The sequence below is a fragment of the Pan troglodytes genome, chromosome 22, assembly GCF_028858775.2.
Source record: "Pan troglodytes isolate AG18354 chromosome 22, NHGRI_mPanTro3-v2.0_pri, whole genome shotgun sequence".
Taxonomy (NCBI): Eukaryota; Metazoa; Chordata; class Mammalia; order Primates; family Hominidae; genus Pan; species Pan troglodytes.
This window is the reverse complement of record NC_072420.2, coordinates 36,240,039-36,262,779: the sequence shown is the minus strand read 5'-3', so window position 1 is coordinate 36,262,779 and position 22,741 is coordinate 36,240,039. Positions and strand designations below refer to the sequence as shown.

The 22,741-nt window shown below is 41.6% G+C and overlaps 1 long non-coding RNA gene across 1 annotated transcript in view; it reads left to right on the top strand.

Annotated features, from left to right (window-relative positions):
- LOC134809253 (uncharacterized) overlaps positions 1–22,741 on the top strand; it is a 355,314-nt gene that overhangs the window by 184,110 nt on the left and 148,463 nt on the right. The window lies entirely within an intron of this gene.

Below are 22,741 nucleotides of genomic sequence, written 5' to 3'. Positions count from 1 at the left end.
ACAGTTTTTAGTTTAATGTATCATGCTAAGTAATTTGACCAGAGAAAGGAAGAAAGGTCTCAGCTCATCTACCCAAAAATAATATCAATGAAAGTATTTCTCGTTCCACAGGAGGATGGAGCATGTGTCAGTGTTGGTATTAACCAATCGAGGCACGAACCTTGCTTTACTCAGTGGCACTGCCATGAAGTATTTGGAGATCTGCCTCCACCCACAAACTACTTAATGGGAAAAAGTCATTTTCTGCCAACCCACCGTCTGATTCTGAGTTTTTATGACTATACTTTTCTGTCCAGTAATCTGGATCTAAATGTGGCCCCCAGTTCCTTCTTCTGCTTTTTTGCTTCTCCCGACCAAAGCACATGTGAGGTTAGACCTTCATACTCTTGAAACCAGTGTGCCCATTTTGATTAAACAGTCTACTTTAGCCCAGCTACCCTCTGCAGATGATGCTTTTTGGTTCTCAGTAGATGTCTGAGCTCGTTCTCTGAGGATTGGAATGGCTTTTTGCCACCCTGGGAGTGAAGTTTTGCCTTTCTTGCTGATATTTTAAGTAGACCGCTGGGTGTGGGCTGCTATTTCATTTCCCAACATGCTCGGTGAAATTACACTAAAATATTACAAACTCTGTTTGTGGAAAGGGTGAGGGTTTTGGCTTTAGAGCCTAAACCTCTCCAGAGGACAGTGTGAGACAGAGCAGAGAACAAAAGCACTGGCCTGATGGCGGGATTGTGGGTGAGTCCTTGGAGGTCTGGTTAGCCTGGTCAGTTCCTGTCAGTGCCTGGAGAGCTCCATGCATTTCCAGGACTCAGTCCCCCTGCTGAGGAAGTCCATGCCATGTGGACAGAGTTTCCCAGAAAGAAATGGCAGGAGATATCAGGAGAGGTTGACTTTTATTTCGTAGTAATGCTTTGGCAATTGGGTTCACTTTGACTCTTTCTCTTTCTGCCACCATGATGTTAAGTTGTAGCTGAATTTTACAATGGTTTATTCTTATCTTTTTTTTCCCAAGTCTGATCCATGGCTGCAAAAAGAATGTGACCCCAGATGTCCTTATGAGCATAGCTAACATAGATGAGGAGCCCAGCTTATCTTCTTTAGAGTTTACCAACCCAGGGCCTCGGAACTCAAAGTCCAGGTGGCAGAATAAGATAATGTGTTCTCTTCTAACAACTTGTTCCCGTAATATTTGAATCCATTACGGTGGTATTTTCTGAGCAAGGAAGGGAAAATGAAAGTTGTGATGTAACAGTAATGACATCTATAATTATTGAAAAATATATTTCTGGAAAGAGTTGCAAAGTTGCATTTTTTTGCCTTTCACGTTGCTTCTATCCCAGGACACTGTCGCTCCAGAACTGCATTTGAGGCAAGCTTGGTTCCACCATGGAAGGGAGAGTCAGGTGGTGAAATTCCACCTAGTCTGTGGCCCTAAATGAGGGGGTGGGGGATTTTGGGGGAGAACAGAAATTACTGTGCCAGCAAAGAGAGATTAGAAAACATCTGTAGGTGTGAATGCAGATGTCGAGGGAAAAGTGATTTGGTTCCCCATTAAAAGGGCAACTGGCTAAAATGCAAACTCGAACTATACTGAGATACTGTTTCTCAACTATGGGATTGGTAAACATGAAAAAGTTTGACAACACATTCTATGGTAAGGCTGGAGTAAGTGTCGCTTTGTGCATTGCTAGTGGGAGTACAAGATGACACAGCTCTGTAGAGGGAAATTTGGCACTATTTAGAGTACTCGAGGATTTACCCTTTGAACCAGCAATACCATTTCAGGAAGACGATCCCAAAGATACTGGCAAAATATAAAATGATATTTGCACTAGATTATTTATTGAAGCATGGTTTATAAACAGAAAAGTCTAGAAACAACCCATATGTCCATCAGCTGTTGGTTGATTGGTTAAATTAATTGTGGTACATCCATACAGAAGCAGCTGTGTAAAAAAATGAGGAAGATTTGTTTTCATGAAGTAATCTTCTAGGTATATTTTAAGGTGAAGAAGCATGTGTATATTAGTCCATTCTCATGCTGCTATAAGGACATACCCGAGACTGGGTAATTTATAGAGGAAAGAGGTTTAATTGACGCACGGTTCCACATGGCTGGGGAGGCCTCAGGAAACTTAGAATCATTGCAGAAGGCACTGCTTCACAGGGCAGCAGGAGAGAGAATAAGTGCCCAGTGAAGGGGGGAGCGTCTTATAAAACCATCATATCTCATGAGAATTTACTATCATGAGAACAGTATGGGGGAGCCACCCCCATGATTCAGTTACCTCCCACTGAGTCCCTCTTACAACACATGGGGATTATGGGGTTACGATTCAAGATGAGATTTGGATGGGGACACAGCCAAACCATATAAATGTATTTAGCATTCTGTGTAAGAAACGAGTAATACCCATAGATAGTCACACATGTTTAGATTTTTTCAAAGAACCAGTAGAATGATAAATAAAGTATTTTTAAATGTTGGGACAAGGTTAGACACTAGACCTTTCTGAATAGGTCTTGCTATATAGATCTGACTTTGGAACCAGGTGAATGTTTTATAGAACTAAACATCATGCATCAAAATGAAATTTTAAAACTGCAGAGACAGCACAGAAATTTCTATATGACAGCACAGAAATTAATTGTATATGCCATGTGGGACATACCTAAGGAGAGAACATAAAGAAAAATCTTAAACTGCGTTCTATAATAATTCTATAATAATATCAGTATTGTTATTTCAAACAATTATACAGATATACATATAAATGTATTGTAGGACAAGGAAATAAGTAATTTTGTTAATGACATTAGAAAATCAGATTTGCCGCCTGTAATCCCAGCACTTTGGGAGGCCGAGGCGGGCGGATCACAAGGTCAGGAGATCGAGACCATCCTGGCTAACACGGTGAAACCCCGTCTCTACTAAAAATACAAAAAATTAGCCGGGCGTGGTAGCGGGCGCCTGTAGTCCCAGCTACTCGGGAGGCTGAGGCAGGAGAATGGCGTGAACCCGGGAGGCGGAGGTTGCAGTGAGCCGAGATCGCGCCACTGCGCTCCAGCCTGGGCGACAGAGCGAGACTCCGTCTCAAAAAAAAAAAAAAAAAAAAAAAAAAAATCAGATTTGCATCCTGGAGATACAAAATAAAATCAACTAATCAAGTGGAAATCCTATACTTTTTCATTTAAGTTCGAAATATGATATGAACCCATGATTTATTTTTCTCTTTCTGCAAAAACATGTATTTTCTAGTTTCCTCAAACTGGAAACATCCCGGTATCTATCAATAGGTAAATGGAGAAACAATGCGATACAGCCACACATTGAAATCCTGCTCAGTAACGAAAGGAATGAACTGGCAAGCCACACAGTGATGCAGATGGATCTCAAGAACATACTGGGAGAAAGAAGTTGGGGACAAAAGACCACGTCGTAAATGACTCCATCACAGGAGTTCTGGAAGAGGAAGAGGCAAAACTATGATAGCCAGTGGATGAGGGTTGCTGGGGGTGGGAGATGGGAAGGATTGAATGTCAGGAGGCCCAGGGGGAGTTTCTGGGGTGATGGAAATGTTCTATATCTTAATAAGAGTGTAGGTTTCATGGGCGTACATATTTTTCAAAACTCATCAAACTTTATGCTTATACAAGTAGGTGAATACATTCTAATGTTTGATTGCAGGATAGGGTGACTATAGTTAATAATAATGTTTGCATATTTCCAAATAGCTAGGAGAGAGGACTTGACATGTTTCCAAAACAGAGAAATGATAAATGGTTGAGGGGATGGGTACCCTAAGTACCCTGACTTGATTGCTACACATTCTATACATGTAACAAAATGTCACCCTATTCCATAGATTTGTGCAAATATTAGGTATTGGTAAAAATATTTTTTAAAACTATATGTTAAAATGTGTGGTGTGTAAATTATACCTTAAAACATTTTACTTAAACAGAAGAAAAGACAACCTGATGGACATTGGCTTGGGCCAGGAGCTTTATACAGCAATCTTGAGCTCCACATCCAAGAAGAGAATTTCTTCAGCACACAGTGGGCAAGTGAGCAAGGAGTCGGGCCAAGAGCAGTATTCACACCCTGTCTGCCATCAAAGGTCAGGTCTGGTGAGGACTTCAGCTGCTTAAGAATGAGCAATTAGGAAAAAAGCCACCCAAGGCAACAAAGGTGCCATTAAAAAAATATGCAGAAATAAGGGAAATGGAATGTCATATTAGAAACATACCTCTGGAAAAGGTTTCCTACTGGAATTTTTTTAAATGTGGGAAAACTTTCTGCTTACTGTAACAAGTGGTGGAGAGACAAGGGCCCCGTCAAACAGGATCAGGGCGCCTTACAGGAAGAACCCATGGTTGTTCCATTTTGCAGGATGAGGCACATACCGGGGCCCATCCGAGTAGGATTGCAAAGAGCTTTGATGACAAATGAAGGACTGTAGATTTTTATCTTGCAATAACTCGATTTTTTTCTTCTTTTTAAAAAAAAAAAAAAACTCAGGAGAATAAAGTGATCCAGCTTTTTGGCTTTCTCTGTTTTTAATTGAGGAAGATTACCCTGGATGTAGTAGGAAGAATGATGTCGTTGAGGGACACATGGAGGCAGGGCTGTTGGCAGTCATCTGGGGAAAGATAATTTGGGTCTGAGCTGAGACGGTGGTTGTGAAGCTAGAACAAGCTGGACTTGAGGGACATTTCCGAGGTGGCAATGAAAGAAACGATCTGCCAACGCTTATACGTATGGGAATAGATATAATGGGACATGAGAGAGCTAGGGAGGATCAGCAAGAGGCAGGTAAAGAAATGATAGAAATTAAGGTTTCTGGCATTGGCGCTCTTGGTAAGTGGTGACTCCATTAACAGAGTCTAGAAATACACAGGAGACACAAAATGGAAAGGAAAAATAACATGTCCTGGTTTAGAAACTTGAGTTTGATTTGTTTGTAGGATACCCAGGGATTATAAGCTAGTTGTATTATATTAGGCTTTTAGTAATGTTTAGGGAGATACGATTAGACTCAAGTAGATCCAAGTCTATTATGATAAGCTGTTTCATAATAGACTTGTAGTGTTTGCCAAAAATTCATCTTACTCTTTGGCATTTTATGGATCATCTTGGTGTAACACCGCTCCAGAAAGAGACTTAGCTTTTACATTTCTTAAATCTTTGGGCTTAAAATCTCATATTCAGCTTCATGATTCAGTCACTCATAGAAAGTGTTGCGTGCTTACTATATGCAAGACGCTATGTTCAGTGCTGTAAGAAACATAAATATAAGAACCATGTCTAGGTGTAGAAATTATTTATAGCAAGGCACACCCACAGAGGACACTGCTTGGAAAAGGCGATATGAGTTATGTGTCAAGTGTGGAGACCAACAAGCAAGCTAGGGGTTGGGTTTATACTTTGCACTGATTTTGAAGATGTCCTATGGAAACATGCCTAGGTTAAATGCTCATCTACATACAAGAGCAGATTCTGCAACAAGGGTGGAGCATGGTGAGAGCAACTCTGTAGAGTGCCAGGGTTGTTTGTTGAAGAGTTAATTACCTAGACCCATAACTGAATGCGCCTCCTCTCTCTGCCTGTCTGCTGGCTTCATTCCATTGCTTTGCAAGCAACTTGTGCTTGAGATCGGCACGGTAGAAACTTGTAGATATGGTAATTAAGTGACTACTCAGGGAATTTAGGCTTTCTGATATAGGGCGCCTCTCTTAATTGGGAGGTCCTTATTCGGGAAATCCACTTTTTCAGGATGTGATCAGATAACTGATTTAGCCCTAATGATAGTTAATGGCAGTGGCTGGAATTTAATGGGGTTGATAATTTCATGTAATTGGGGGGTCTTCAAATGAGGGAATGCTCCTGAGTGGCACTGCATTAGGGCTGCTGTCTGAGTCAAACAGGTGCTTCCTGTCTGTGTTTCCCTTCTGCAGCTCTGTTAAGGAGGAGATTCGAGAGCTTCTAGGAATATTGCAGAGCTTTTGGGTGTGTTTCCACTTCACTGTATGGCTCTCTTTCTGAGAGGATGCACCAAACCAGGTGATGTTTCTTAGAGGGCGTGCCAACCTGGTTTAGTTTCAGACAATGTTTTAGTTTAAATTTATTTTTTTCTTTTAAATTTAATAACCCTTAACCAATATAGGTGACTATTTCAGTGGATCTAGCATAGAACTTGGCAGGTGATAAGTGTAGAATGAACTAATTTTAATTGTAACTGCCATGTCTACATTAGAACGTTGTGATCCAAGGTACCGCTTTTGTAATTATCATGATGATATTAAGCTGTAAAAATCAAACCGTCTGAACTGCTTTGTTTTCCCCCAAACCAATTAGTTCTCCAACTCCCTGGATGCAAACTGAGTATCCTACCATTCAATTCAATTCTGACACTAACTACCTGGATCTGAGGAAGATCCCACAGGCAAAGGGGTGAGTCCTACAAGACTTCCCCCATTTCAGACACTAGTTGCAAGTCCCAGATTTCCAACTGTGCTTTTGATCAATCAGCTGCAAGTTGAAGATTCACACAACCTCCTTCTCAAGTTTGATAACTTGCTAGAATGGCTCACAGAACTCAGGGGAACACTGCATTTATGGTTACAGGTTTAATATAAAGGATACAGCTCAGGATCAGTCAATGCAAGAGATACATTGGACAAAGTACAGAGGAGAAGGGTGCAGATCTCCTATGCCCATGCTGGGTGCACCATCCTCCCAGCACCTTCATGTGAATACAAGCTGGAAGTTATCTGAAATCTGTAGATTACAGGAGTTTCATGGAAATTTTATTACTTGGAAAGGATTGATTGAATCATTGCCCATTGATGATTAACTTTATCTCTGATCTCTCTGGAGATAGGGGATTGGGGCGCCGTACAACCTTTCAACCTTTTAATCATGCCTTGGTCTTTCTGTCCCTCTATCCTGAAGTTATCTAGGAGCCACCAGCCACCAACCACCAGTCCTCTTGTTAGCATTCAAAAGGACACTCTTATCACTCTGGGGGTTCCAAGGGTCTTAGAAATTCTTATGTCAGGAACTGGGTACTGAGATGAAATATTATAACAAAAGATGTTCCTATCACCCTATTCAGGAAATTATAGGGTTTTAGGAGTTACTATGTATTGAAGGTTTGTGTTCCCTCCCCAAAATCTTATATTGAAATCTTAACTCCTGATGTGATTGTATTAGGAGGTTGGGCCTTTGGAAGGTAATTAGGTCAAGGGGATAGAATCCTCAGGAATGGGATTAGTGTTCTTATATGAAGAGGGCTTGCTGAATCTCTCTCTGCCATGTGAAGATAACAGCAAGAAGAGAGTCATCTGCAAATCAGCAAGAGGGCCCTCACTAGACACCAGATCAGCTGGCACCTTGGTCTTGGACTTCCTAGCCTTTACAATGGTGAAAAGTAAATGTTTGTTGTTTACGCTACCCAGATTATGGTAATTTGTTATAGCAGCCTGCACAAAGACAGGAGCTCTGTGCTAGGAACCAGGGATGAAGACCAGATAGATATTTTTTTATTACATCACAATATCACAAATAAGTATATAATTAATTATACATGGGTACGAATATTTGCTTTGGGAAATGCTATCACATATGAAAAAGACTTTTCCATGTGTATAGAGGAGACAAGAAGTGATGACAACATCAGACATTGACTGGGCCCTAATGATGTACCAGGCACCCTACAAAGCACTTAGCATGCACAATTTGCTGGGCAGGACATGCCTTAGATAGGGCTTAGTGAAATCTCTGAAATAATGCTGCTAATGTTTAATGGATTGCTTATTTTCTTTTCCCTATGAAGAACTGTAAAACTCTAGCTAAAAAACAAAGCCACTACATCATATCAGGTCTCTGTGATTCTATCTCAGGTCCTATGAGCTTTCCTCTTCACCCAGAATCATCACACTCTTTGTGAAACCAGCTCCTTATAGGGGCTATTAAACACAGCCAGACTGTTGATTCAGACTGCACTGGGAGAATCCTACTGGCCCTCTGAGTCAACAAAGCTCAGTAATTATGTCTGTCGACATGTCAATATTTTACATGAATGAAACATCTATGGCTGGACTGTGGACTACAGTTAGTTGGTGTTAATGCATTTTTACAGATTAAAGACCCAGATGGAACACTGAATGATGCTAATGTCACTGCAAATAATGCTTTGCATTGCTACTTGTCATCATGTGGTTTTTGGAGTTGCCTACTTCATGATGTCATAAAACCAGAGATGAGCAAGACGGACTTGATAAGTTAGATTTTTTTCTGGGTGTTAGTGGTAGCAATAGTATCTTTTCCTTTGCTTTATCTGCATTTTAGAGTGTTTCTGCATTCTAGTTATTGATTAATATGGGTGCCTGCTATTACTGACTCTCTGATGATGATGATGATGATAATTATGGTCATGATGACTTATTGCATCATCTGAAGGGGGATAACAACATTTGGATTAACCATGGTATCTGCCCTTGAACTTAAAATTTATTAAGGGAGGCAAGACAAATGCACCAATCAGCACAGAGACTGGGAGACTGGTGACCTGCAGGTGGGGAAGACTTTTACCTGAAAAGTGGCATGACTTGTGAGGTGCTTGTAACTACCCCCTTGGTCCCACACATCTCACCCTGTTTAGTTCACATGGCTCTGCAATAATTAGTAATCTGACATCTGGCATTAACACTTTAGGTTAAAAATGTTCTTTTTAAATTAACAAGATAATCTTATAATTGGTTCCCCCAGGATGGATCACAGACCAGGCACATTTTGATGATAAGGCAAGGTTCAACAAAAAGTTGTTTTTTGTTTTTTTGTGTTGTTTTGTTTTGTTTTGTTTTGTTTTGAGACGGAGTTTCGCTTCATCCCCAGGCTGGAGTGCAGTGGCGTGATCTCAGCTCACTGCAAGCTCCGCCTCCCAGATTCACGCCGCTCTCCAGCCTTAGCCTCCCGAGTAGCTGGGACTACAGGTACCCACCACCACGCCCAGCTAATTTTTTCTATTTTTAGTAGAGACAGGGTTAACCGTGTTAGCCAGGATGGTCTCGATCTCCTGACCTCGTGATCTGCCCGCCTTGGCCTACCAAAGTGCTGGGATTACAGGCGTGAACCACTGCACCCGGCCAACAAAAAGTTTTTATAGTGAGGGTCAGTGTAAACAGGTAGTGTGTATGGGAATTCCCTGGAACCTGGAGATAGGAGGAAGGGAAAACAATAGAAGGGATGCAGGATTTAGCCCACGGATGATATTTGACACCCCTGGGTGATTTCTGATCAATAAGAATTGAAGAACATTAAGGATTTCATGTGGATTCTGCCACTTGGTCCTCATGACAGTCTAATGAGCTGGGTACTGTTCTTAGTCACTTTTTATATATGAAGAGATTGAGGCATAGAAAGGCTACGTGTGGGAATCAGGGCTCATATCTATAACCACTGCACTGCCCTGATGCTTCAATGTGAAAATGTGGAGTATTTAAGAGATGGGAACTCAGGAGAAGCTGTTACAGACACAGGAGGGTGAAAATGGGAAAAGGCGACCTTCATTTAGATGAAGCTCATAATGAAGGATGTCAAGAAAGGAATTAGAGAAAACATCAGCTAAAGAGAAGGTGTATGGCTGGAAATGCCACACAGCAGGGATGAGATCCTCAGAGCAAGAGATGGGTTTGTGCTTGAACATACCTGAGAGGAGAAGGGAGTGGTCATGGGGAAGGGCCCAGAGGGAAAGAGATGGGATGAAAAGCCTTCATTCAGATGGAAAGAAAGAGCCATGACTCTGTCCAGAAGTGAGGGAAGCCTCTGTTAGAACACCCACGGTGAGAGACTGGGCATGAGAAGACCTGCTGCTCATGAAGCTCTGGGCCTTGGGTACAATTCTGGGATACACCATAGACCCGTGCATGACCTTACAAGTCATCGCACCACTGGGCACTCACCTGGACAGGGAGAAATTGAACCACAGAGCTCCAAGATCCCTTCCTGTGATAACTTTCTATGCCTGCTGTAAAATTGTATTATTTAACACTTTTTTTGTCACTTACATTTTGTAGTTTCCCCTTAATTTCTGTTGACTTTGTGGAAACAGCCTACATACATGTCATGATAAGGGTTTTGTAGAGTTTTTAAGCTTCTAATGTTTCAAAATTTAATACAATGCATTAGATCATAAGCATTTGTAACACATGACGTTAAGTGACACTGAAGGAAAAACTGTATTCGTGTCACATCCACAGGGTGCAGTTTAGCACTGTCTGTGGAGTCTGATAGTTTTGAGGTCTCCAGTGGGGTTGCAGATGGTGCTGTAAGTTGGAACAACCACTGAAGTCTTAAATTACCTTATTCCTCAGCCTTTGACTACAGGGTAGGATTTGAGCTTCTCTACCTCTGGTGTCCAGAATGGGAAAGAAGTGCATTTGGCTTGGTTAAGAGAGTCATGTGTGGATTATTTAAGCACAAGCATCCAAGGCCAAGGCACTTCTGCAGGAATTAGAGCCTGGTTGGGAATTCCGTGTTGATCTGAAGAACAGCCCAAGGCCATGCATTCCTCATTGGCCATTGACATCCAGGAAGAGTGACCATCTTTATTATTATAAACAGTAAATAAATAGATGAAAGTATGCAGCAAAGAGGGTATAACTTAAGATCTATTTTCTATTTTTAATAAGAGATAAAACTGGGGTTATTTTATTTTTTTCCATTTTTAATTTGGTGGTGACTACATAGTAAACGATACATGTACATAGGAAAGCAGAAAGGTTCAATATTCCATTTTGCTAAGTAAATACATCAAAATAGAAATGTGTCAAAAATTAATATCATTGGGCAAGTGTAAGTTAACAACTATTCCAAGAGAAATAGATTCCACTGTCTAATGATTTTCTACTTTCAAAAGGTTAGATGAAACAGCTCTTCTGAGCATGGCATGGGAATCACAATAGTTACATTGCTGACATAGGTTACTGGCACAATTATTAGGCAATAGTGCTTAGCAATTAGTGTGGAGCAGGAAGAGCCTAATCTGCCGATGGAGTCATAAAACAGCCCATCAAGGGATTTCTGAAGACATGACAGGGACTTTCAATAAAGTCCAGAAATTAAGTGCTCTTTTTCTTCTCCCAAAAAGTGAAGTTATTTTAAAACGTCTTTTAGTATTGTTTGTGCATAATTCCCTCCAGAGGAAGCTCGTTTGATGAGATCTTCTGCAACAGCAACAGTAAGTTGTGCGGGTTCCAGACACAGTCATTTCAAAGCCATCCAGGTTGTGCTTCCCTGAAGAAGTCTCAGCCCCTGAGCGCCAATCTTTTGGGCCTCTGCTTCCAGGTAGCTGCTAGGGTGGCTGATTGAAGGTGGATTCTGGGCTGTTTTCTCTGGGAAAACACTCATCAGTGAACATGAATGCTCATTCATGGGGTGACTGGGAATTGGGACTGCCTTAAGGGCAGTATCAGAGGTGTTCAGGCTGACCATGGGCCTCTTGACCCTCATCAGAGGGATCAGAAAGGGTCTAAACTTTCGGGTTAATTCCACATGGATTGGGTCCCTGGAAGATCATTCAAATCAGCAGCAATCAGCGCTAATCTTAGCGCTCTTGTTACTGCCTCCAGCTAAAACCAATATCTAGTTGGCTATTCCAGGCAATGAACAAAGGTAAGACTACCTTACTTTGTTACATGTACTCATGTCTCAGATGCCCATCTGGACTCAAATTCTAGACTCTCAAGAGGACAAAAACAGTGCTTGGTGGGAGGGAGCAAAAACTATTTTTATGCCTAAACCACAGATATGCATACAGTACACAGCAAATATGTAGCATTGAATTTTCAAAAAGGAGGGAGATTTGTTTTTTAAAAATGTCTAAAAAGGCTCCTTAGAGATATAATAATGAAAAATATGTATTGTACAGCGCTGGTCTAAGTAAAAGCTGTCAAGGAAGGGAAGCTTGCCTTCTCTTTCATATTTAAGAAAACCGATATAATTTTAGAAAATAAAATTTGGGGGAAAAAAGGAAAGGGAACACTCTTTAGCCCAGCACTCCAGAATTGCTTTCTACTTCTACTTAATATGTGCACATAGTTTATGTGGTGATGATCACCAAATACACAGTCCACGTGCATTTTTACATTCTGATCTGTTTGTGTATCTTCTATCACCTAGACATTTAAATGTTGCAACAGGGTCTTCCTAATTCCTGCAGAATAACCCTCCATCTGGTCAAGAAACAACTCTCAGTTTTTGTTCTGAATCTACCTGAGATCAAGCAAGTAGAGCAACATACAGCACAGGAGGCTTTGGAAGACAGCATCATTCGCAAATACTTGTGTGTGTAGGTCCTTTGTGGAGGTAAACAGATATAAAGGGCTAAGCCCTTCTTGGATGGCATCTGGCTGCTGACTGTCACCAGACCCCCAAGGAGGGCATTAAAGAGCAAGGTCAGGCCTCATCTAGGACTTCTGTATTAGGAGGTGACAATGACGTAAAAGTTTCCTTTTCTTCTTTGGTCTAGCATGAAGGCTTTGTGCCTTCTCTGTTATAATTTCTTTTTGTTGAGACATGGTGTCACTCTGTCACCCAGGCTACAGGGCAGTGGCATGATCAGAGCTCACTGCAGCCTCGACCTCCTGGGCTCAAGCGATCCTCCCACCTCAGCCTCCCCCTCATCCTCCCCAGTAACTGGGACTGCAAGCATATGCCACCATACTGGCTAATTTTTTTTTTTTTTTTTGTAGAGAGAGGGTCTCTGTAAGTTGTAATGTCTCATTGCAGTACATCCAGACTAATTATGCTATGCATTTGTGGACTCTTTCGTCCTTTCATTTTTAGCCAGTTTGAAAATGAGGCCCCAAGGGTATGAGACTATCCACAAAAGAGGAGAAAATATTAATCTTTCTGACTTTTCAAACATTAACTTCTTTTTCTTATGAGGAAGATTTTTGGCTTTCAAGTTTTGTTGATGTTCTCTTTTCTACATGAGGGCTGACGAGGTGTAATGGGAGTACTGAACAAGATTTTGCAAGTCTTGTCATATAAGTGTTGACATAATTTAATGAATTTATTAGATGGAACCAACTCCTGTCAGGAGGAACATCTAATTGGATAGCATTAAAATAGAACGGACACAAATCTGAATAATGAATGCTCTGTATTTTTTTAAGCAATAAGAGCCGCAAGACATTTCTACAACACAGTTTTTGGTTTGGTTTCCCTTATACTTTCTAGTATTTTCAGAGAGATTTAAGAGGCTATTGTCTGCTCCTAAAACATTTACCAAATGTATTAGTTTGTTCTCATGCTGCTAATAAAGACACACACAAGACTGGGTAATTTATTAAGGAAAGAGGTTTAATTGACTCACAGTTCAACAATGCTGGGGAGGCCTCAGGAAGCGTACAGTCATGGTGAAAGGGGAAGCAAACATGTCCTTCTTCACATGGCAGCAGGAGAGAGAAGAATGAGAACTGAGCAACTGGGGAGGCCCCTTATAAAGCCATCAGATCGTGAGAAATTACTATCACAATAATAACATGGGGGAAACGGCTGCCATGATTCAATTACATCCCACCAGCTCCCTCCCATGACATATGGAAACCACAATTCAAGATGAGATTTGGATGGGGACACAGCCAAATCATATCACCAAACATAATTTCTGTTTTGTCAATCTAATGGCACCAAATCTCATTCCCTCAGCTTTATCTGGGGAGACCATATATTGAAAATTGCAACATAATTTTTAATACTTTAAATAAGTTGATCATAGAATTTCCTGTTTGAATTTGATTTCTAGTGTCAATTTCTTTTCAAAGCTGGATTTGCCTATTTTATCCAAATTGTGGGATATGGAGGAAAGGAAGTTAGTCATATCCAAGTCAATGGGGAATATCTAGAGGAGGGAAAGAAGAAACCAGCATAAATAAAATTATCTCTCTGTGAATCCTGGCCAGGGTTAACTATGCAATTCCCTCTGTAATGGAGAGTGGGTCTCTTTTTTTTTTCTTTCTTTTTGATGATGGAGTGGGGTTCTCAAACATAGGCTATAACAACTTCCATGTACGTAATTCATAGCACAGCTCTGGATATTTCTGTCCACCCTAGAGGGGAGAGACTGTATTAATTAAATCCATGCATGGACAAAGGCAGCATTTCAGCCAGGTATTACATTATTACTACTTACATCAGAGTTTGTGTCTGTAATCTGTTTTAAAAAATTACTTTTTTATTTTGTATTTTCATGAATCAAGGTGACAGTACAATTAATGGTGGCCTAGAGGTATATGGACTGGGGTGTGTATAAGTTGGTAGCTGGCACCAATTTTGGAGAAATCTACTAAGAGATAACTAGATAGGATCTTGGTGACTGCCAGGTATGAGGACCAGCCAGGTTATGCCCTAGGTTACTGTAGGTAAGAACCCCTGAGACTTCCAGGTGTGGTTGCAGGGAGAAGTGCACTCAGAATGATAGCTGTGTCATAGACGTTTTAAATGTATGTACGTGATATTTTTGATGAAGTCATAGTTGACTGAGAAAAATGTCCAGATACTCTTCTGGTGAGATTAAAAAATTTCACCAAATCACATTTAAAAGTTTTTGAAAACCTCATAGCAGTTGAAAAATTATTTGTTCAATAGCAAGAATGAAGCTGAACTCATCATATGCTGTCTTACGTCTGGTAGTTCCATATAATCGGGCCTAACCCTGGGGAAAAAGTGCTAATTTAGAGACCTTATAATTTCACACCAGATGGAAGCATGTGAAGTGTTGTTGTAAGGTCATGCTCACATTTTATATTTCCATCAGATATGAGCTTGTTCAATTCAGGAACCATGCTTATTCACCTCTGGAACTTCAAAAATGGACATGCTATTTTGTCCTGTGCATGCTGTAAGATTGCTCAAATTTACTTTGTCATTCTAAACTTTTACAATCTTGATTCTTCTACCCAGTTGTCCCTTCCAACTTTTTGTTACCTGAAAATGTGATTAGCCTATCTTCCATATCTTCATCTAAATTGATAGTTATTGATATTTAAGTAAATAGTGGTAAATTTGTAAAATTCTGATAAACGTATCAGACTTGTTTTTGATAGTCTACAAATACAAATGATGAAACAGAAAGTACTAGAAAACAATCATTCAGATATTAGTTCACCAAACAGATATTTGTTGAGGATCAGGTATCATGAGCAAAAACAGATGTGACCCTACCTTCATGGAGTCTAAGAAGGGACACCAACACAAATTGAAGGACAGACCAGATAAGTAAATGTAGTATTACAGCTACAATGGATGCAGCCAAGAGTAGGTGCCTGGTGTAATAGGGACATGGACCAAGTCAGGAACTTAGGGAAGATTCCCAAGGAAGTGATAATTAAACCAGCTTCTAAGGGAAAGAAGGCTTCATGGGGCAGGGTTTGTTGGAGGTGTAGTCAAAGGAGGCATAGCACAGGAGGAGAGCATTCCAGCATTCCAGCATTCCAAAGGAGGAGAGAAATGGAAAGAATGAGACTCTCCGGGTCCTTTTAGGGCACCCTGAAGATTTGGACCTTTATCCTAAGAACAATACAAGTGTTAGAAGGGCATAAAGTGATCAGATTTACATATGCAAAGGCCATGCTGTCCACTTGGAGAACAAATTGGAGGAGGCCATGGTGGATTTTGGATTTGGGGTATCACTGGGAAGCAGCTTGAGTGAGGACAGAGGAAATCAAGAGACAGAGAGTTGTGTTTATGAATTCTTTTTGGGGTAGAAATTCAGTTTAAGGTGTTTGAAACAAGTTCTCCTCTTTCACATTTTGACTTACACTGGCACGTTCTAAAATTCATCAGTCTAGCTCTAAAAATGTAGACAGTTTAATGTTATAGAAGTAGCCAACTAGGAGTTGAAAAGATCCCTGGCACAGTTCAGCTGCTTTCTACCTATGTGATCTTGAATGAGTTATTTCATCTCCCTGGGCCTCAGTTTCCTCACCCAGTAAAAAAGAGAACCATTCCTCTCTAAGGCTCCTTTCAAACATAATACCCTCTTGTATTAGTTTGTTCTCATACTGCTATGAAGAAATAACCAAAACTGGGTAATTTATAAAGGAAAGGGGTTTAATTGACTCACAGTTCCACGTGGCTGGGGAGTCCTTAGGAAACTTACAATCATGGTGGAAGAGAAAGCAAACATGTCCTACTTCACATGGTGGCAAGACAGAGTAGTGCCGAGCAAAGGGGGAAAAGTCCCTTATAAAGCCATCAGATCTCATGAGAACTCACTATCATAAGAACGGCAAGAGGGTAACCACCCCCAGGATTCAATTACATCCCTCCAGGTCTCTCCCATGACACGTGGGGATTATGGGAACTACAATTCAAGATGAGGTTTGGGTGGAGGCACAGCCAAACCATATCACCTTGGATGGATTACATGGTCTCTTTTTGCACTTTTTCAAATTACTCAGACTTTCTGACTTCCTTTCAGATGTTCTTTATCCCATGCTAGGGGCTAAGTATTCAGGCAGTTTTTCACGTTTTCACCTTTTGGCTTTGAAAATATAACAACCTTGCCTGTAAGAACATTAAAAACAGGTCATCAGTGGCAATTTGGTCATAACCTGAAGTGCTATGTGAACTTCAGCTTCACCAGACACTGGACAGAGTTTTATTGGACAGAAATGTAAAACAAAGACACATTATAAACTCATATGCACCAAAGGGCATGTACAAGAATGTTCATAGGAGAAGTATTTGTAAGTGTCAAAACTTAGATCAATAGCAGAATGTATAAATGAATTGGGGCATAATCCATGCAATGGAATACTATCCAAAAATGAGAATGGATGAATTACTGCTACAAGTCACATCATTGACAAAGCTCACAAATAATGTTGAGTAAAAGAAGCCCAATACAAAAGGGTGCATTCTGGATGCTTCTATTTCTATGAAGTTCAAAGACCAGGGGAGCTGATGTGTGGTCACCCATCAGGATAGTGGTTACATGAAGGGGAGAAGAGCAGTGCCAGGTGGGGCCAAGTGAAGGTCCTGGTGTACTGGGATGTCCATCTTCTGATCTGGCATGGGGGTTACATGGATATATTCACTTTGAGAAAATTTGCTGAGATATAAACTTATGATTTTTGCACTGTTCTATGTGTGCATGTACTTCAACAAGAACATGTTCTTTTCTTTCTTCTCTTCTCTTTTCTTTCCTCTTCTTTTGTTTCCTTTTCTTTTGGAGACCAGGTCTCATTCTGTCACCCAGGCTAGAGCAGTGATACAATCACAGCTCACTGTAGTCTCAAATTCCTGGGCACAAGCGATCCCTCTGCCTCAGCCTCTACAGTAGCTGGGACTACAGGCATGTGCCAGCATGCCCGGCTAATTTTTTATAGAGACAATGTCTTGCTATGTTACTCAGGCTGATCTTGAACTCCTGGACTCAAGAGATCTGCCCACTTCGGACTCCCAAAGTGTTAGGATTAGGACATTTTCTTAAAAATGCAGAAGTGGTAGATTCATTTCTCCCCAGTGCCTAACCAAAACAAGAGTTCTCTCAATCTTGATAGGGTTCTCTCCATACTTAACATACAGCATACACAGTTATTAAACACACCATAGACACGTGTCAGAAACTTCATTAAGAGTTATATCATGACATTTCTCTGGTTTTTTGTGCTATTTCTAGCATTTTTCACCTTTTCTACATTCATAATATATACCAATATCTTTACTTGCTTCAGGTAAATAGTCACTCATATCAATGTCTTAGCCTAAATGAAAAGGAAAACAGAATATATTGCATATAACTGGATATCTAATTACCCAAATCACCACACCTACAGATTGTATTGCAATCAAAGCAGGCTGAAAAGTGCAGCCATCTCTTAGCTGAGAGGCCTCAGAGCACTTTGTGCATGTTGGGGTTATCACATTCTTTCAACTGGGTCCTCATTTCATCCCCCATGGTTGTGTGACCATGGCAAGCATAGCCCTGCCAAAAGGTGTCACTCAAGAATGATTGCCATCCTACTCACGGTTTTGCAGTTTCCAAACTGCGAATCCCTGACAAGCTATTGTAAAGAGGTATACAATGTCTCAGAAGTATTTGAGGCATTTCTGCAAAAGGGAATACTATTCAAGCTCCGTGAAAGAGCAGTGGTTCTCAGTCTCAGCTGCACATTAGAATTGCCTCAGGAGTTTCAATCACAGGAATCCGTGGGTCCTACCCATAGAAAGTCCAACTTCATTGGTTGGAGTGTGGCCTGGGCATTGGGATTTTTTTTAAGCCCAGCAGTTGATGCTGATATGCAGCCAGGGTTGAGAACCACTGTTCTAGCCAGTTTTCCTTCTGTTTCTCCTCTTGTGCTGAAGACACCTGCCTACCCTTCACTTACCCAGCCCTAGAGAACGTTTTCCCAACTCTGGTTCAGTGACATCACCTTTGTAACTTGAACTCAGCATGGTGGGAGTACTTACATCATGGGAATCCACAGACCCTACAAACCAGAGCTTCCCCTCTGCCCTTCCCACCGAGAACTGGTTGTTAAACATTTACATTGACTGCTCCTTATTTTAACCTGGTGGATGTTTTAAGGGGTGTAGAGATGAAATTCACTTCTTGTTTTCAAATGTGAGGATGTCCACATAAAGCTGCCAAGTGAAACTGAGGTTGCATCTCGGAGTTCCTCATTACTGGCCTTTGTAAATCATTTAGCAAGCAAGGGCGATGCGTAAGTTGGTTTTTCAATATACAATAGAAACAGGAAAAGGTTTCCTCAGTTATGCAGGTATTGATAAACTTTCTTTTTCCTCTTCTTTCTTTCCCTTTAGTTTTTCAACTTTTTTTCTAAAAAGGTGAAAGAGAAACTATTTATAGAACATATTTTCTGTTTTCCTTATGTAGGGGACAAAGGAATCATGATCCAGGAGGTCAAAGGGCATTCAGACGCTGTGTTTTTCCAGGAGGTTGTATTGTATGTGTAATTTACATTCTACAAAGTTCAACTATCCTGCTCTTCAAAGGGGGACCCCAGGGGCCAGCATTGTACTAAATTCAGGAGGCTTTGTGGACCTAAGAGGCAAAGAGATGGTCCCAGGGCTGCTCCAGGGCCACAAGATAGGGAACCTTTCCTTCCCCAGTCATCATTAGCTTTAGCCAAAGCAGGACAGGTGGCGGTGGTGACAGAACAGAGTTGTCCTCTTCTCTGTGGAGTTTGCAGCTATACCTAAGGGCAGCCTTGCTCTTTTCATCTTGCTAGTCCTTTAAAGGGAAGACCCTGTGTTTGAAAAAGCCTATGAATGCTACCAGGGGAGGAAGAAGCCCTGAAGAAGACACCCGTGACCCAGAGATTCCTGTAGCTTCAGAAGTACCTGCAGAGACCACTTCCAACTACTCAAAATCTAGAGGTGGTGGTGACAGGCAGGAGAAGTCAACTAGCAAGAGTTTGCCCTTTGTACAGACTGTCCTGTGTTCCACCAGTGGGGAGATTCTCCATCTGGTTCACACCATAGATTGATGGTTGCCTTCTTGTGTCTTAAAACATGAAGTTTTAACAGTATGTACTTATGGCTAAGACTGAATTTATCATAGTTAGGTGACTAGCCAGGCTGGCTTGCCTGGGACTCAGGGAGTTCTCAGGACATGCAAATTTCAGTGCTCAAACCAGGAAAGTTCAACATACACCCGGATAGGTTGGTCACCCCATAGTCAAATTTGAAGTTAGAGAGTTATTTAGAATGGGAATTGCAATCCTTTGATTACATCACTTACTCACCACCACTCTATCTTGGCTATTGCTAAATTCTTTATCTGAGTTGTCTTGTAGCAAAGACCTTTTTGAAAGCTGAAAATTCCACATTGTGCTGTTTTCTTAACCAGTGGGGCATTTGAACTCAAAATGACATCAATGTGCTAGAATGCATACATCATGGCTTTGAAAAAAATGTCTGAGAACGAGGCAAAGTAAAACTAAGCAAACAGATAAGAATAGCAACCAAACCTGATCTTAGTCCAAAGGCCTAGAAGGGATGACAATAATTCTAAGTTTTTACATTGCCTACCTTGAAACCTATGATTGATAGTAATGGATTAGCGTGATGTATGCTGTGTTCATTAAAGTAAAGGAGACCGGATAACTCACACAAGATAAATACTTTATTTATGAATGATTAAAACATTTTACAGCCATCTATCATCGTGAGCTCGAATGTAGTTAAAAATCAATTCGAAGTGAAAGTGAAAGGAGAGAGGCAGGAGAGGAAGACGTCTCCTCCCCCTGCCTCTGCCTTTGGCCTCAGGGTTATAATGGTCCTGCCTGAATGCTTGCATTGCTTGGTTCTTCGCTCAAGCAGCCTGGTTTAGTTGGGGTTCAAGGCCAAGCTGTGCAATAACAAACCCTGACAGGCTTTAATAAAGAGATATACAGCGTCTCGGATGTATTTGAGGGAACGCTGATGCTTGTGGTTTTGTATATGGTTATGGTAAATAACTAGCCCGCTAATTCTTGTGGTCGGCCTTTGCTGGGAGCGCTGGACCACTGGAGACCCATTTAACCCGAATCCCCCGCACCTACAGAGAGCCTTGCATTGCAATCACAACAAACAGGGCAGAGGCAGGGGCTGCCGGCCTGCGGCTCATCTCCGGGCTGAGTTCTGCTCACTTTTCCTCCCTCAGGAGCAGGACGGGCTGTGAGGCTGACAAGCCTGACCAAGGCGGCAGAGAACTTTCTACGTGTTGGGTTGTCACTCCGCGTTTCCCCTTTCCCCATGACTGATTCCTGGAGATGCTCTCTGTAAATGAGCCCAAGTGGGAGGAGAGGCTGACTGCTGAGTCCTCAGCAGTGCTGGAGGCCCCCGGGGGGTACAGCAGCTTCACATCCTGACAGGAGGCACTCAACCCGAACCAGAGCTGCAGGCGCCTAGGGTCCCTGACTCAAATTAGGGCGGGTGCGCCAGGCTCCGGACCTAAACCTACATCTTTCTTTTTCAACCCTTTTCAACTGCTTAGCATTTTATCTTTCTAACTGTGCATAGAAGAACTTAAGAGGGAAGTGGCATTTTGGACAGCAGCAGCCACAGAAAGGAAAGTTGCAAAACTGCAATTTATCATTTTGGAGCAAATGCCTACAGCTCATGGTCTTGGCTCATTTTTAGCAGAATGAAAGGGTTTGATACTGTTTGACTTCATCTCACCCAGCAACTTGAGACTAGGGTTCATCTAATGCCACCCCCACCCCATGCATATTTAAAGGTCTGTGACTCAAAACCGTCTATCCTTTATCAAATGAAATGTGGAGATGATGACATGACTGCACTCCCACTCCCCTCTGAATGTGCAATTCTTAGATTTAAAAAGGCAAGAGAGACATTGTTTCCCAGACCCTCCTTCCCTCCCCACAGTGTCCACTGAGAGAGATGCCTTTCCCAACATCACAGGAGACTCATGGCATCTTCTGTGCTGACCTCATGAGCTTCTCAGGGCATTTTGTTGCCCGTTCTCCTGCCATTGGATCCTGAATTGGAGACGGGAGTACAAGGAAGGTTCTATAGAATCACCAGGCTTTCCTTTCCCCTGCTGTGTCTAACTTTTGACAGATACCCATTCTTCCACACTTCCACAGGGAACTACGAGAGAAGTTGTGAGTTACTGATGTGCACTGAGTGTTTGTGGTCCTCTCCCTGAATTTCTCTGTTGAAGTCCTAATCCCTAAAGTGATGGTATTTGGAGATGGGGTTTTGGGGGTGATGGGTCATGCGGGTGGAGCCCTCATGAATGGGATTAGCGCTCTTAGGAGAAGACACAGGAGAGAGATGATTGCTCTCTTCCTTATGTAAGGATTCAGAGAGTAGCCAGTCATCTGCAAACCAGGAAGAGGACTCTCACCAGGAACAGAATTGGCTGCCACCTTGATTTTGGACTTACAGCCTCCAAAACTGAGAAAGTCATGCCTGGTGTGTAAGGTGCCCCATCTTTGGTATTCTGAATGGCAGCCTGATGTGACTGCAGTAGTGATGAGCTCACAATGCACCTGCTGCTGGAAGTTCTTGTTAGTTTCCTGCTGCTTCTGCCCAAGGATAAGAAAGAAGATGATGTCTCTAAAGACCAGGGCCCCTCCACCCTGTATATTTTACCATTATTGTTTCCCCTGTTCCAGCAATACTACTTCTGTCAGTCCTGTTTGGGTTGCTCTAATGAAAATACCATAGACTGGGCGGCTTTCACACAGAAGAAATTTATTTCTCTCAGTTTTGGAGGATGGGAAGTCCAAGATCAAGGCACTGGCAGATTTAGTGTCTGCTGAGGGCCCAGTTCCTAAGAGATGGCTGTTTTCTCCCTGTGCCCCCACGTGGTAGAAAGGGCAAACAATCTCTCTGGGATCCCTTTTATAAAAGCAGCAATACCATTCTTGAAGTCTCCTCCCTCATGACCTAATCACCTCCCAGAGGTCCCACCTCCTAATACTATTACCTTAGGGTTTAGTAGGACTGGTTTCCCAGAGGCCCCTCTCCATGGCAATGTATGAATTTTGGGAAGACATATAGTCCATTGCACCACTTTATATACATAATATATATATATGTTATATATATGTGTATATATATGTTATATATATATGTGTGTGTGTGTGTGTGTGTGTGTATATATATATATATATATATATCTCCCCTCTGGACTGTAGTCCAGTTGTAGCAAAACTTTAAAACATATACACACACATACACACACACACACGG